Below are 15019 nucleotides of genomic sequence, written 5' to 3' on the forward strand. Positions count from 1 at the left end.
AAAAAGCTTACAGAACCTGGTATTCCCAGGCGGTCTACCATCCAAATACTAACCAGGCCCAAACCTGCTTAGCTTCGGAGATCAGACGAGATCGGGCATAGCCAGGTTGGTATGGCCGTAAGCGAAGACTGTCGCAAAGAGAGGGCTATTTAGAGATCAGCCAATCTAATCGCCAGTACATTATCTAAGTAGGAAATAAAACCCAAAAGCTTAAAGCACCTGGTATTCCTAGCCGGTCTCTCATCCAAGTACTAACCAGACATAAAGCCTGCTAAGATTCAGAGATTGGGCATTGACTCTTTTTTTTTTTGCAAGATTATTATATAATTTGTGAAATTTTCCAAAAAGTTTAAAGCACCTGGTATTCCCAGGAAGTCTCCCATCCATGTACTAACCAGGCCCAAACCTGCTAATATTCAGAGATCTGGCATTGACTCTATTTTTTGGCAAAATTATTATATACTAAGTGAAAAATTTCCAAAAAGCTTACAGCACCTGGTATTCCCAGGCGGTCTACCATCCAAGTACTAACCAGGCCCAAACCTGCTTAGCTTCCGAGATCAGACGAGATCGGGCATAGCTTTTTTTTTTTTTTTTTTTTTTATTATTATTTAGTAAGCATAATTTTTACATGCAATCAAATAAACATTAGAAAAAAACTAAACAACATCCTTTTCAGGCATGGCAATTTGCATTTGACCAAGAATACACACAACATCTTTTGTAAATATTTTGTAAAAATTCCCCACCTTGTTTTCCAATTTAAAATAATGATACAATATTTGAACATAGTCTTCAACCATCCTTTTAAACAGTAACCACAAATTTAAAATAAAATCCCTGTTTTTAGCCACATTTCTCCTTTTCCAAACTGTCTTTTTTGCCAAAATTAATAATAAATTAATTAGTTTCTTATTTGCATTATTCTCATTCATTCCTAACATAAAATTCATCTCCCAGTTCAAATCCCCCTTATTATCCCTCAAAGCATTAATTGTCTCTTTTAGTTCTTTAAAAAATGGGGTCAGTTTTTCACAATATAAAAACAAGTGTAAAATACCTTCATCAGCATTTTTACATACTTTGCACCGTGCATTTGTTTCTTTTTTCATTAAACACAATCTCATTTCAGTAAAAACCGCATTGTGTCTTATAAAATAATCCAAACATTCTAGTTCCACATCCAACCATTGCCATTTTAGGATCTTCCAAATATCTTTCTCGTTGACTTCATTAAAATGCCTCATCCAAAATACATTAGCAATAGGTTTTTTAAAAACTGAATTTCTAAAAAAACAGTAAAACATTCCAACAGTTCCCAAATTTAAGTCAACCCACTTATCTTTCCATTTGAAAAACACATACATTTTGTTTTCGTTTATCCCCCCTTTGCTTATTTCATCCAGCCATTGCCTGGGGATTGCCTTTTTTACATCCTCATATTGTCTTCTTAAACCTGACATATTAAAATCCTCCTTCTCCTCTTCCATAGCATCTATAATGACCTGCAAAGGTAAAAATCCTTCTTTATATTCCCATAAAACATCTCGTATTTTTAAAATTCCCACCTTCATCCATTTTTTAAAATAGATATCCTGCTCTTGTAGCTTCATCTTTCCATTCAGAAACAAAGGTTGATTTAAAACAACTTCCCTCCCCTTCGGATTAAAATCAACATCTGTTAAAAAAAAAGTCTCCAAGCACTTAAAACTTCCTGATAAAATCCTGGTATACCCTCTAGCATCCAATTTTTGAGTTTCATCCATAAAATATTATCCCCCAATTTAAAATTCCCACATTTACTTAGATAAAAACCCATCATTTTTTTTTTCCATTCAGCTTTGTTTGTCCTATCCAGATATTTTTTAACAACTTTCACCCTCATACTTTGAATTTTTTGTTCAACATCCACTAAACCCATCCCTCCCTCATCCAGCTGCCCTATTAATGTAAAATAAGCAATCCTTGGAGGCTTTTTATCCCATAAAAACTCTAAAACACATTTCTTTATCCTTTTTAAAACCCAGTTTGGCAATGGCAACACATGTAAAACATACTACATTTTAGACAACATTAACAAATTCACAATTAATATTTTTCCCCTCAAACTTAAAAACATGCTTCTCCAAAAAATCAGCCTTCTCTCCATTCCACCTACTATCCCTTCCCACACATTATCTACTGCCACTTTTTCATTCTTTGCTAAAACCACCCCTAAAATCTTTATTTCCTGTACCTCCATAAACTTAAACACCCCTGTTAGATCCACTACCCCTCCAAATTTCATATACACAGTTTTTTCTTCATTGATTTTTGCACCCGTCCCATCACAATAGTATTGCATTTTTTCCATAACCTTTTTAATGCTTTCCATATTTTCCACCACAACTGTTGTATCATCTGCGTATTGAAAGATTTTCTTAAATTCCCCTTCCTCTTCCATATTTATTCCTTTTATTCCTTCCTCCTTATTTATTAAAAGTCCTAAAGGTTCCGCCACCAAAGAATAAAGCTGTGCTGATAACGGACACCCCTGCCTTAAGGACCTTAAAACTTTAAAAGGTTGACTTAAAAATCCATTACATTTTACTTTCGTTAAAATATCCTTGTATAAAATTGCAATCCATTTAATAAAATTTTTCCCCAAACCCGAACTTCTTTAAAACAGAAAATAAGAATTTATGCTCCACTCTATCAAATGCTTTTTCAAAATCTAACCTAATAACATATGCTTTCCTTTCCTTTTCTTTTATATAACCTATTATGTCTCTTATGCTACTTGTAATGTCTGCTATGTCCCTCCCTTTTACACCATATGCTTGATTAGTTTCAATTATACTTGGCATTACATTCTTCAATCTATTAGCTAAAACTTTAGCTAAAATCTTAAAATCAGTATTTAGCATTGTGATGGGTCTAAAATTCTTCAAATTTGTTTTATCACCTTGTCTCTTATAAATTATTTTCATTAAACCTAACCCCATTCTTGGATTGACTCCTTCTTTCCTAAAAATATCATCATAAATTCCCTTTAAAATCAAACTAAGTTTTTCTTTAAAAACTTTGTAAAATTCACTTCCAATACCATCTATTCCTGGACTCTTTTTTACTCTTAGGGAGTTTATAGCTTGTATAATTTCTTCTGTTTCTATCTCCTTTTCACAGTCTGTTTTATCTTCTTCTCCAACTTTCCTAGTTATCCTTTGCAACAAAACATTTCCCTTCTCCTCATCCACCCCTTCTGATTTAAAAAGCTTTTCATAAAAAGTCTCTATTTCTTTTAAAATCTCTCCTGCATTAAAAACCGACTGGCCATCTCTGTCTTTAAGCTCTTTGATCATTTCAGCTTTTCCTCTACTTTTTTCGAGATTAAAAAAGACTCTGTTACATTTTTCCCCCTCTATTGTGTATTTAGCTTTACTTCTCAACATCGCTCCCTTGCATTTGTCTTCCTCCATTTTTTTCAGCTTCTCCTGCATTTCAAACACTTTTTGCACATTTACTTCGTTTTTGCTTAACTCTTCTTTTAACGTTCTTCTTATTTCTTTTTCCTTTGTCCTTTTCACCTTTTGCAGTATCCTACAGAAATTAATTGAATATTTCTTTATTTCAAATTTCAAATTTTCCCACCATTGTCTTTTATCTTCTAAATACATTGCATCTTTTATTTCCTCATCTAATAAATTCTCTATCCCATTTTTAAAACTTTCATGATTTAAGATTTCTGTATTTAAAATCCATACCCCAGGCCCTTTCATTTCCCTTTTAAAATCCATCCTCATTAAAACCATGTTATGATCACTTAAAGTTGTTTCTTTATAAAGTACATCATCAATAAAGCAATCCAAATTTCTTGTGCTCAAAAAATAATATATCCTAGTTTGGCACATAAAATTCCCAACTAACTGTTTTCTTGAATATTCTCTCTTCTTTTCATTTCTTTCTATCCAAACATCAATCATATTTTTTTCTTCCATCAATAATTTAAGTTCCTTCCTTCCACCGTCCGTCCTAAAAACCATCCCATTATCCATGTCTATTTTGCTAAAAACAGTATTAAAATCCCCTGCAACAACCACCCTTTTCCATTTCTCCATTATATCTCTTAAAACATTAAAATACATTTTATTATCCTTTTCCTCATTTGGTGCATGTACATTTACTACAATAAATTTTTCATCCTCAAAATCAATTTCTACTGCAATACATTTCCCTTTTTTATCATCATATATTCGTTTTGTCATAATAGCTTTCCCTTTTTTAATTAAAATAGCCACTCCTCCTCCCAGACTTTTCTCCCCGTTACTAAAAAATATTTCCCCATCCCATTTTCTTTTGAAATCTTCCATTACATTTCCTTTCCAGTTAGTTTCTTGCAATAAAATCATATCATCATTTTTACACAACTCTTTCACCTTTTCAAATTTCAAAACATTCAATAAGCCTCTTGCATTAAAGGACACAATTCTCAACACCATAAAGTAAAACAAAAACGATAAAATCCCCATCTTGTTAGTCCATATCTTCTCCCTCTTCTACAATTCCACCACTGTCCTGATTTTCTGTAAACACTTCCTTCACCACTCTTTTCCTTGCTTTTTCAATATTTGGTGTTACCTTTTTCACTCTTCTTCTTTTGTTCGATGCCCCCGTGCTCCCACTATCCGTGATGTTTCCACTCTCAATGTCTAGCTCCCCTTCTTCGTTGACTCCTCTTGTTCCTCCACTTTGTCTAGTATATTCTGTATACTCGCAGTTATCTGCATTGGTGTCCATGTCTCTTCCTCTTCCTGTGTCAATGTTGTTAATTCATGTCCATTTTCTATGTTCTTTTCCTTTGATTTTTCTGCGTCCTCCTGTTGCTCATCCTCATTATCATTCTCATGCATCTGCCAGCTCACCTGATCTTCTTCCTGTTGCTCATTGTTCATCCAGCATTCACATTTTTCCAAAGTAATTTTACAGTCTGGGCACCTCAGCGCAGTACAGTCTCTCGCAAAATGGCCTCTTTCCGAGCATTTGTGACATTTGAAGTCCAAACAGTCCTTCATTATATGTTCAGGGCTCATACACAGTCTACAGGTCTTGACCTGCTTACTGTGTATCACCCTAAAGTATTGAGGACCTCCCTCTGTCTCCATCCTTTGTGCTGTAAGGTAAAGAAGCCACTTCCTTTGGAAAAACGCACTCTTAGGAACCTCGTTCCATCTTCTATGTGGGTGCCCGAGTAGAATCTCCTTCTTATTTGAGAAATGGGTGTTACTCCCCATCCTTCAAGCTTATTTAAAATCTCCTGGTCACTCATGTATGCAGGCAAATGCATGAACGAGACAACAAAGTCTCTGTTGTGTAACTTTTTAATTTCACAAATTTTACCTTTAATTGTTAGTCCATCAACCAGTTTCTCAGTGTCCTCTTCATGCTCCAATGTAATCTCATATTCCCTCATCTGCTTAGGTCGTATTGCTAAAATTCTTGTTACTTCAATCTTTTCTGTTAATGCTTTTATAATATCCTCTGCTCTGCCATCTTGTACCTCCGACAAATCCACCACCACAGTCGCTTCTTTTGTGTAAATCCTCTTATCAGTTATTTCATTGTAAACCTTTTCTCTTTGTCGATAACCCAGTCCATTTTCTACTTGCCTCCGTGTTCCTCGTGTCAAATCCATGTCAGTTGCCATTAATCCTTCCATTTTACAAAAAACAAACCACGACAGATCCCTCCCAAACAGCAGAGCTGTTGGGAGGACACAGATAAAACAAAAATAACAAAAAAATTACAAACAAAAACATGTATTTTAACCAAACAAAATAACAAAACACAAAAAGTTTGGGTGAGCCTCCCTCACCCCTCTCTGGCCCAATCACTTCCTGTTTTGCTCACCAGTGCCTCTAGTGCGCTCAGGTTGGTATGGCCGTAAGCGAAGACTGCCGCAAAGAGAGGGCTATTTAGAGATCAGCCAATCTAATCGGCAGTACATTATCTAAGTAGGAAAGAAAACCCAAAAGCTTAAAGCACCTGGTATTCCTAGCCGGTCTCTCATCCAAGTACTAACCAGATATAAAGCCTGCTAAGATTCAGAGATTTGGCATTGACTCTTTTTTTTTTTTTTTTTTGCAACATTATTATATAATTTGTGAAATTTTCCAAAAAGTTTAAAGCACCTGGTATTCCCAGGCAGTCTCCCATCCATGTACTAACCAGGCCCAAACCTGCTAATATTCAGAGATTGGGCATTGACTCTATTTTTTGGCAAAATTATTATATACTAAGTGAAAAATTTCCAAAAAGCTTACAGCACCTGGTATTCCCAGGCGGTCTACCATCCAAGTACTAACCAGGCCCAAACCTGCTTAGCTTCCGAGATCAGACGAGATCAGGCATAGCCTTTTTTTTTTTTTTTTACATGATACCCCACAGTTTTCTTTTATTAAAATCGCAACTCCTCTTCCCAGCCTCCCATCACCATTGTTATAAAAAATCTCTCCACTCCACCTTTTCCTTATTTCAGTCATGTACTCTTCCCTCCAGTTAGTTTCTTGTAATAAAATCACATCCTCTCTTTTACACATTTCTTTCACCTTTTCAAATTTACCCATGTCCATTAGTCCCCTTGCATTAAAAGTAACACAACTTAAAACCATTAAAAGAAATAAAAATAAATACCTAAAAAACATTATTCTTTATCTTCTCCCTCCAGCACTCTTAACACTTCATATCTGTTTACACTTTTTACTCGGCCCCTTGTCATTACTTTTTTTCTTACATTTTCCACATTTGGTTTTACCTTTAATGTTCTCCTTCTACTTTGTCCTCTCTCCCCTCTGTCTTTTCCCCATGATTGGGCATTGACTCTTTTTTTTTTTTTTTTGCAACACTATTATATAATTTGTGAAATTTTCCAAAAAGTTTAAAGCACCTGGTATTCCCAGGCAGTCTCCCATCCATGTACTAACCAGGCCCAAACCTGCTAATATTCAGCGATCGGGCATTGACTCTATTTTTTGGCAAAATTATTATATACTAAGTGAAAAATTTCCAAAAAGCTTACAGCACCTGGTATTCCCAGGCGTTCTACCATCCAAGTACTAACCAGGCCCAAACCTGCTTAGCTTCATAGATCAGACGAGATTTTTTTTTTTTTTTTTTTTTGTGAAAAATGTCCAAAAAGCTTACAGCACCTGGTATTCCCAGGCGGTCTCCCATCCAAGCACTAACCAGGCCCAAACCTGCTTAGCTTCCGAGATCAGACGAGACTTATTTATTTTTTGTATTTTTTTTATTAACAAATTTAAAATATTTCATTAAAAACATTGTACACATTTTCCACAGAAGCATAACAAACAAAAACAATAATTATTTGCCACAGGTTTGATAAAAGCCATTTCTCTAAACACCAAATACATTTATTTCACTTTACATTCAATAAATAACCTATTATCCCCATTTTTCTTTTTGAAATACAATTTAGGCATTAGCATACCATGATACAATGTTTAAAAACATTATAATAATAAATAATAATACAAATTTAAACCAAACATTGTATTCTTAGTCTACCTCCTCCTCCTCATCTTCCCTCAACACTTGAAATTTATTCTCAAACAAATGTTTCCCCTTACTGCATTTTTCCCTAAAATGTCTTTTTTTTCTGGCCACATTCACATTTGGTATTACCTTAAGGGTTCTCCTTCTTAATGTCACCCTTTTGTCCTTTCTATCATCAATTCTGTCCACTCATTTCTCCTCTTCAGTTATCTCTTGCATTTCCTCCTCCTTTTCTTTTAGTCCTTGGTTCTCCATTTCCTCCAATGCCCCTTGTGTTACTTCCTGTGATGTCAATATTCCTTTGTCCATTTCTCCTTCCAGCCTTTTCTCTTCCAATTCCATTTCTTTCTCCTCTTCAGTTATCTCTTGCATTTCCTCCTTTTCTTTTAATCCTTGGTTCTCCATTTCCTCCAATACCCCTTGTGTTACTTCCTGTGATGTCAATATTCCTTTGTCCATTTCTCCTTCCAGCCTTTTCTCTTCCAATTCCTTCTTATTTTCCACAATAGCCTCTTTATTCACACCATCTTCTTCCTCATTCTCTCCACCATTTTGTAATTCAGTTTTCTCTTTATTTTGAATTTCATTCTCCATCCAACACTCACATCTTATGATCACCTTTCTGCAATCCGGGCACTTAATTGCATCGCAATCCCTTGCGTAATGACCCTGGCCATTGCACTGATGACATTTAAAATCTGGACAGTCTTTGAACACATGTCCCGGATTCATGCAAAATCGACAGGTTTTAACCTGACGATCATGCATGATCCTGAAATACTGTTTTCCCTCCTCCGTATCAAACTTTGTACTGTATGGCAGAGACACTACTTCTTTAGGAAATTTCACCCTTAGGTACCTTGTACCATCCGCAATGTCTGTGCCTGGATACATTCTTCTTATGATGTCTGAAACAGGTGTTTAAACCCCAATTTTGTAATTTAATTAAAATGTCAGAGTCCTCAATATAGGCTGGCAAATGTATGAAAGAAACCACATACTCCCTTGTTTTCAGTTGTCGAATCTCACACAGTTTTCCTTTTATCATTAATCCTTCATCTAATCCATCGCACGCCTCCCTGTTTATCAGTGTAATTTCATATTCTTTTACTTGCCTTGGTCTGACTGCTAGAATCTTTCCTCCTCCAATCCTTTCGTTCACTGCTTTGATAATGTCCTCTGCTCTTGCATCTCTCTGATCCGCCATGTCAACAATTACTGTAGCCTCTTTAGAGTAAATCCTCTTGTTATAATCCATTCGTCCTTGTCCATCTCGTTGTCCTTTATCCATTTCTTTGTCTGTTAGCACTCGTCTTCCTCCTGCCATGTCCACTTCTTTGCCATGTAATCCATCCATTTTTCAAACAAAAAAAAAAATTCTCCCCAGACAGCAAACTGCTGCTGGGAAGTGTAAAAACTATAACAAACAAAAATCAATAAGTTGCAAAAGAAATAAATCTTTACGCAGATAAAACAAAACAAAAAACACAAGGTGAGCCTCTCTCACCTATTGCCTACTACAAACTGCCAACTCACTTCCTGTGTGGCTCACTAGCGTTGCCAGGTTGGTTTGGCCGTAAGCGAAGACTGCCGCAAAGAGAGGGCTGTTTAGAGATCAGCCAATCTAATCGCCAGTACATTATCTAAGTAGGAAAGAAAACCCAAAAGCTTAAAGCACCTGGTATTCCTAGCCGGTCTCTCTTGAAGTCCTCTTGCATTAAAAGTTACCAACTTTATGAGCATAAGACAGAAAAAAGTATTCGTAAAAACCATCGTTTATCATTCGATCTCCCCCATGTCCTTTAACAGTTCAAATCGGTTTACATTTTTCAACAAGTCCTCTTTAACTACTTTTTTCCTCACCCCACCCAAACTTGGTTTTACCTTGATCGATCTTCTTCTTTTCATTTGTATCCCAGCTTTGTCCTCCTTTTCCTCTTCACTGCCCATTTCAACAGTCTGTTCTTCATTTACAATCCTTTGATGTTCTATTTTGTCTAAAAGTATTTCAACGGTCTCTGCAATGTGCATCTCCGCTTCACCCCCTTGCTGTGATTGTTTATCCTGTATGCAACTTTCTTCTCTCTGTTCTCCTTTGTCTTTATTTTCGTTGGTTTCATTAATCTGTGTTGTTGTTGTTCCTTCCTCTTGCTCCTTTTCACTGTCATGCATCTGCCCACTCACACCTTCTTCATCTTCTTCCTCGTTTCCCATCCAGCATTCACACTTGCTTAGCACCTCCTCGCAATCCGGGCATATATATATATATATATTTTTTTTTTTTTAGTAACACTTTACAATAAGATTTTATTTATAAACATTATGTTAACATGAACAATATTTATATAGCATTCATTCATGTCAGTTAATATTCCAAACTTAAACATTAAAACATTGTTTTATCGTGATTTTTTTCCAAGCACATTTTACCAATTCCAAACCATATCAATCTTAATAACTACCATTATATTTTATTTAATAATTTATGATTGCTATACAATAGTCCAGGAAAGCTGGAAGAGAAAAACTCCTTATATTCAAGTGTACAGAATTATTGGGCATGTTGTCTTTTACAGATGAAATGCGCTAAAAAAAAGAGTTTTAACTCAAACTGTAAAGTCCCCATGTAATACCCATGAGAAATATCAAACACAAATGCAATACAGAAATAGATAAGTTAAGACTTGACCATTGTACAAAAATGCTGACTGGGTCATGAGGTCAGAAAAGAAGAAGAAAAAAACAGTTAAGAAGAACTGACAAAAAGAATAGCAAAATAATTAGGAATTAATGTGAAGATTAATTTTTAGTCAATTCTGCAAGACAGACTTTCAGGAAAGGAGGTGGAATAAAAATGAGCTCCTAAATCTTAATCCCGGATTCAGGAAAATATATTCCTCAAACCATCGGACAAGAGGAGGTGGTGCTGGTCCTTCACGAGTCACTCTAATCTGTTCATAAAGCATATATATAAAGTCTTAATTATATAGTATTTCACAATACTTCATGGTATTCTAATTAAATAATTTTTTGGAATCTTAGATCTCTCAGAACCTGACACATTGTAATTCTGAGACTCCAGGAAAGTGGCAGTTCTGTAAAATGTTGGCGATGGAGACTAAATGCTCCCTGATAGTTTCACACCTAATTCACTTAACACACACACAAACACACACACACAACACACATTGCCCGCAGTGACAGAGGGACAGAGTGACATCAGATGTATGATAGTTTTTTAATTTTCTATCATCCATATAGTGTTCTATAGTCATGCAACTATGCATATTTCCTCAGAATGACTTGTCTTCTATGTGTACATTTGAAGTGTTTAGAAGCTGCACTTAAAAAAAATAAAAGACATTTACTAGTTACTTTCTTACTGTTATTTCAAAAAATCAGCACGACAAAATCATTCAAGCTATCCAAAATTCATCCGCACCTGTTCTGTAAGATAAATTCTTTAAACAGTGGTAAAAGAGGATGTGGTGCTGATCCTTCAAGAGTCCCTCAAAACTTATCAGTCCATAAAGCCTATTAAGAATTATTCTTAATATACAGTTCACAATACTTCAGCTTGTTATTCTAATTAAGTGAGGGTCATTTTATCAGTAAAATACATAAAATTCATATTATTTTTCTTAGAAAGATTTCTATAAATGATTTAAATCATACTTGTTTCTACAATAATTATTTAAAAGTAATCCTATAGCTCCATCTGGTGGCCATTATTGGTACTAAGAATTGCAAGTTTGATTTATAAGTTATGATAGTTTTAATTTTAAACTTACTGTGCTTCCTTCAAATTATGACGTCTACGTATATAAAAAATTATGAATAGTTGGAATGAAAATTTTTAAAGATATAGTAAAATAACTATTGTATTTTTTATGTTACTTTAATAAATCGCTATGGCCACACCATTTAAGGTATCCTAAACCCATTCGCAATTTAACATCTTCAGTATATTGGCTTCATGTTAAAAAAGTTTGTGGTGTGAACTACTTGTGTCTTTTTGGAGGAGGATGAATTCATTTACAGGCTGATTTTATCATGAATCCACAATAACATTTCTGAGTTCTGTATCAATCTGTGTTGTTGTTTGTTTATTTTTATATTTTTATTTTTCATAGGAAGATAACTGACCCTTTACTCCCCTTTTTAATAAATGTGCTTATAAACCAAGAACAAGCTATTTATAGCTGTATTTATAAACTGCCTACTACTGACTATTAATATTGGGACAAGGCTTTATAAAGCATGAACTGACTATTTACTAATGAGTGCAGTTATTATAAAGTGTTATCAATGCATTTGCTAATGTTAACAAATTAGACATTATTTTACAGTGTTATCAAATCCCTTAAATGATTTGTAAGTGTTTTGTAATGATTTTATTGACCTGTAAGCATTTGTGAAAGTTCTGCTTGCATTACAGCTTAGTCTTGATCTGCGAGCTGAACAGTTTTACTGTTACATCCATGAGATTATGTAAATTCAAATAAATATTATGTCACAGGATGTCAGAGGTCAGTATCAAATTAGTTTGAAATTATTATTTGCAGCACAAATAAGGTTTTTTAGGATTTTTAAAAATCCCTAAAACTGTCAGAAAAGGATAAGGCCTAAGATTTCTATGTGAGTGGCTAAATTTATTTGTTTTTATAACTATAATGCATAAACTATGAAATTATACAAAATGTATAAAAAAGTACAACAGTTATTCTTTTCCAATGTTTTTTATTTATTTATTTTGTTATTATTTTTTTATTTTTTTGGATTTACATTTAAAAAAAAATAGCCTACTGCAATCATTCTAAACAGCTTGAATAAAACCTGTCAATATTTATTATAGACCACTGTAACTGTGTATAATCTAACAAACAAGTTTATTATGAAAATAAAAGTGTGTACACCAGATAAACTGGACGATAAAGAAATTGCTAACAATAGTATAATAGAGCATGTTTTAGGTTTTTAGGCATTTAGATGCAGAAATGGACAAATCAAATGTAAAATAAAATGTAATTGATTTAATTAAATATAGATTTAGTCTTGTTAGAGCAAAATAATAAATAAATACGTACACACATTAAAAGAGCAGCCAAGATAAATGAGTTTCATTTTTTATATAGATTAAAACTGAAGACAGAAGCAGCTGGTATATGCGGTCACTTAATATTAAAATCCAGTAGATCCACTTCAGATTTATTTCTCAACAGTTTATCTTCACGTGGCTGTTTTCGTTTATATTCGCCAAGCTATTAGGTATTTTGAAATAATCTTGTCCGTGATGTGTTCGTTCTTACGACGAAAGGCAGAATCCTGCAGCTCGAGAGTTCTCTTTCATCATCTCGTGTTCGAGATCCACCTATGGGAAGGGCATCCGTACCTGACCTCTGCAGAAGCATCCAATTGCACCAAGTCTGGCTAGACAGACAGAAGCGCGCAGCCAATGCCAGGTAAGGGCCCGCCCCCTTACCTAGGGGTATAATAATGGCTGCAGCGCTGCTATTCTCCAGTTGACATTCGCTTCTCGCGATCTCTGCATTGACACAGTTCGGTTGGATTACGATGCTCACCTTCGTGTCTTCAGGAGGACATATCAATTGATCAGCCTCCGCCAGACGTGACTGTCGTCTTCTCAGCTTTTCTGCTGTGTTCTGCATTCAGGGCCGCCGCGCTCTCGTCGTTTTCACCTGCTCCCACGGCTGCCCGCCACGGATTTTTCCGATTTCTTCTCCGGTATGTCGCTTTCTATACATAACGCTTCTCCGGGGAATAGCCTATCACGGGCCTGCCCGGCCGCGTGTGGAGCACTCATCGCTGCCAAGGACCTTCACCCGTTCTGCGTGGTTTGCTTGGGCCTTAAACACGCTCAAGAAGCCTTGGAGAACGCGGAAAATTGCAGTCATTGCCTTATGCTGCCCAAAAATGTTTTACGACGCCGTCTTAAGGTTGCAGCGACCCAGTGCTCCGAGCTCGGTTTTACTGACTCAGATCTGGGACACGGTGACGACGACGCGCTACCGGGGGACTCCCGGGGCGCCTCCTCACTTGTTTGGGCTGACCAGCCCAATCCCGCATTCCCCGAAGAGGACATCTTCGCGGGCAACCTCATGCTCGCCGACGAACCGGCCGGTTCCGGCGATGAGGATGATGCAACCCTTCTCGGGGTCTCAGAGGACGAGGATGCCATCCCGCCCTCCGGCGTTCCCCAGGCTAGCGGCCACGCAGCCCTGCCTCAGTCCATCCTCCTGGAAGTGTGTGAGCGAGCGGCCGCTCGCCTCAACATTGAGTGGCCGGCTCCACAGAGCGCCACCGACCAGGAGAGGGATATTTACGACGGAAAAGTGTTGGGATCTCCTCCCGGTCCGGGGAAACAACTCTTCCCCGTCCTTCCAGCGTGCGCTAAGCATATGAGGCACAACTGGAGCGAACCGCTCGACTTCAAACACGGCCTTTCGGGCCTTGAAGTAAAGGATATGGCAGCTCATGGTATGGGCGACCCCCCCGCTATCGAGCCTTCCATCGCCAGGCACCTTAACCCCGCTCAGGGCGGGCTGCTCGCTCCCCCTAAGCCGGTCTTGCCCAACAAGCTGGACCGTTTTTCTGCCTCAGTTCACCAGGCCGCATACAAGTCCTCGGCCTTGGCAGTCAGGGCCCTGAACGTCTCGTCTCTCCTCTCCGCTTACCAGGCGGAGATTTTGGACGAATTAGGGCAACAGCTAAAAAAGCGAACTCCTTCTCTACACTTGTGGAAGGAGATCCTCACGGTGAACGACCTCGTCCTTCGTAATGCTCGCCAGGCCGTCCAAGCCTGCGGGCGCTCTATGGCGCTTTCTGTGGTGGGAGAGCGCGCGCTCTGGCTTAACCTGTCAGGCCTTCCTGACAGTGAGAAGCGGCGCATCGCGGGCGCGTCGATGGAGCCCGATCGGGCTCTGTTCGGCCCCGCCGTCGCATTGATGCAACAACGGTGTGACGACAAAAAGAAGGAGGACGAGGCATTCAAGTTATGTCTTCCTAAGGAGAAAAATCAACTCCCGCCGCGGCCGCGGCTGGAGGACCATCTAACCCTAACCCCATCGACTCGAAACGTAAGCGGCCTGCCTGATGTTCGATTGATGGAGGCATCGAGTCCGCGTTCATGGGCCACGAGCCCTTCGGACTCTCTCCCTGTCCCAGGACCCCCGTTCAAAAGACGCAGGGTCTCCCGCGGATGGATCGATTCCTCTTCGTTCGAGGCTGCCCAGCCCATGTGTTTAATGAACGGTGTGTGTTCCCCCCTCACGTTCAGGGGGTCTGTTGTGAGGAAAAGTGCAAAAGCAGTGTCACCACACCGCATACACTCTGTTCCCCTCACCTAACCAATAAAGGCTTCGGCCCCAGTGTTTCCCCAACACAAAACACACAGAAAAACAAAAAACACATTAAAACAAACGAATCAAATGAATTCGTTATGGAGAAA

At 37.6% G+C, this 15019-nt stretch overlaps 1 non-coding gene across 1 annotated transcript; it reads right to left on the reverse strand.

Moving 5' to 3' along the window:
* Positions 1–4: 4 nt before the first annotated feature.
* Positions 5–123, reverse strand: LOC113101877 (5S ribosomal RNA). The gene has a single exon (XR_003290470.1). It is a non-coding gene; the product is annotated as a 5S ribosomal RNA (ribosomal RNA).
* Positions 124–15019: the final 14896 nt, after the last annotated feature.

The sequence above is a fragment of the Carassius auratus genome, unplaced genomic scaffold, assembly GCF_003368295.1.
Source record: "Carassius auratus strain Wakin unplaced genomic scaffold, ASM336829v1 scaf_tig00217656, whole genome shotgun sequence".
Taxonomy (NCBI): Eukaryota; Metazoa; Chordata; class Actinopteri; order Cypriniformes; family Cyprinidae; genus Carassius; species Carassius auratus.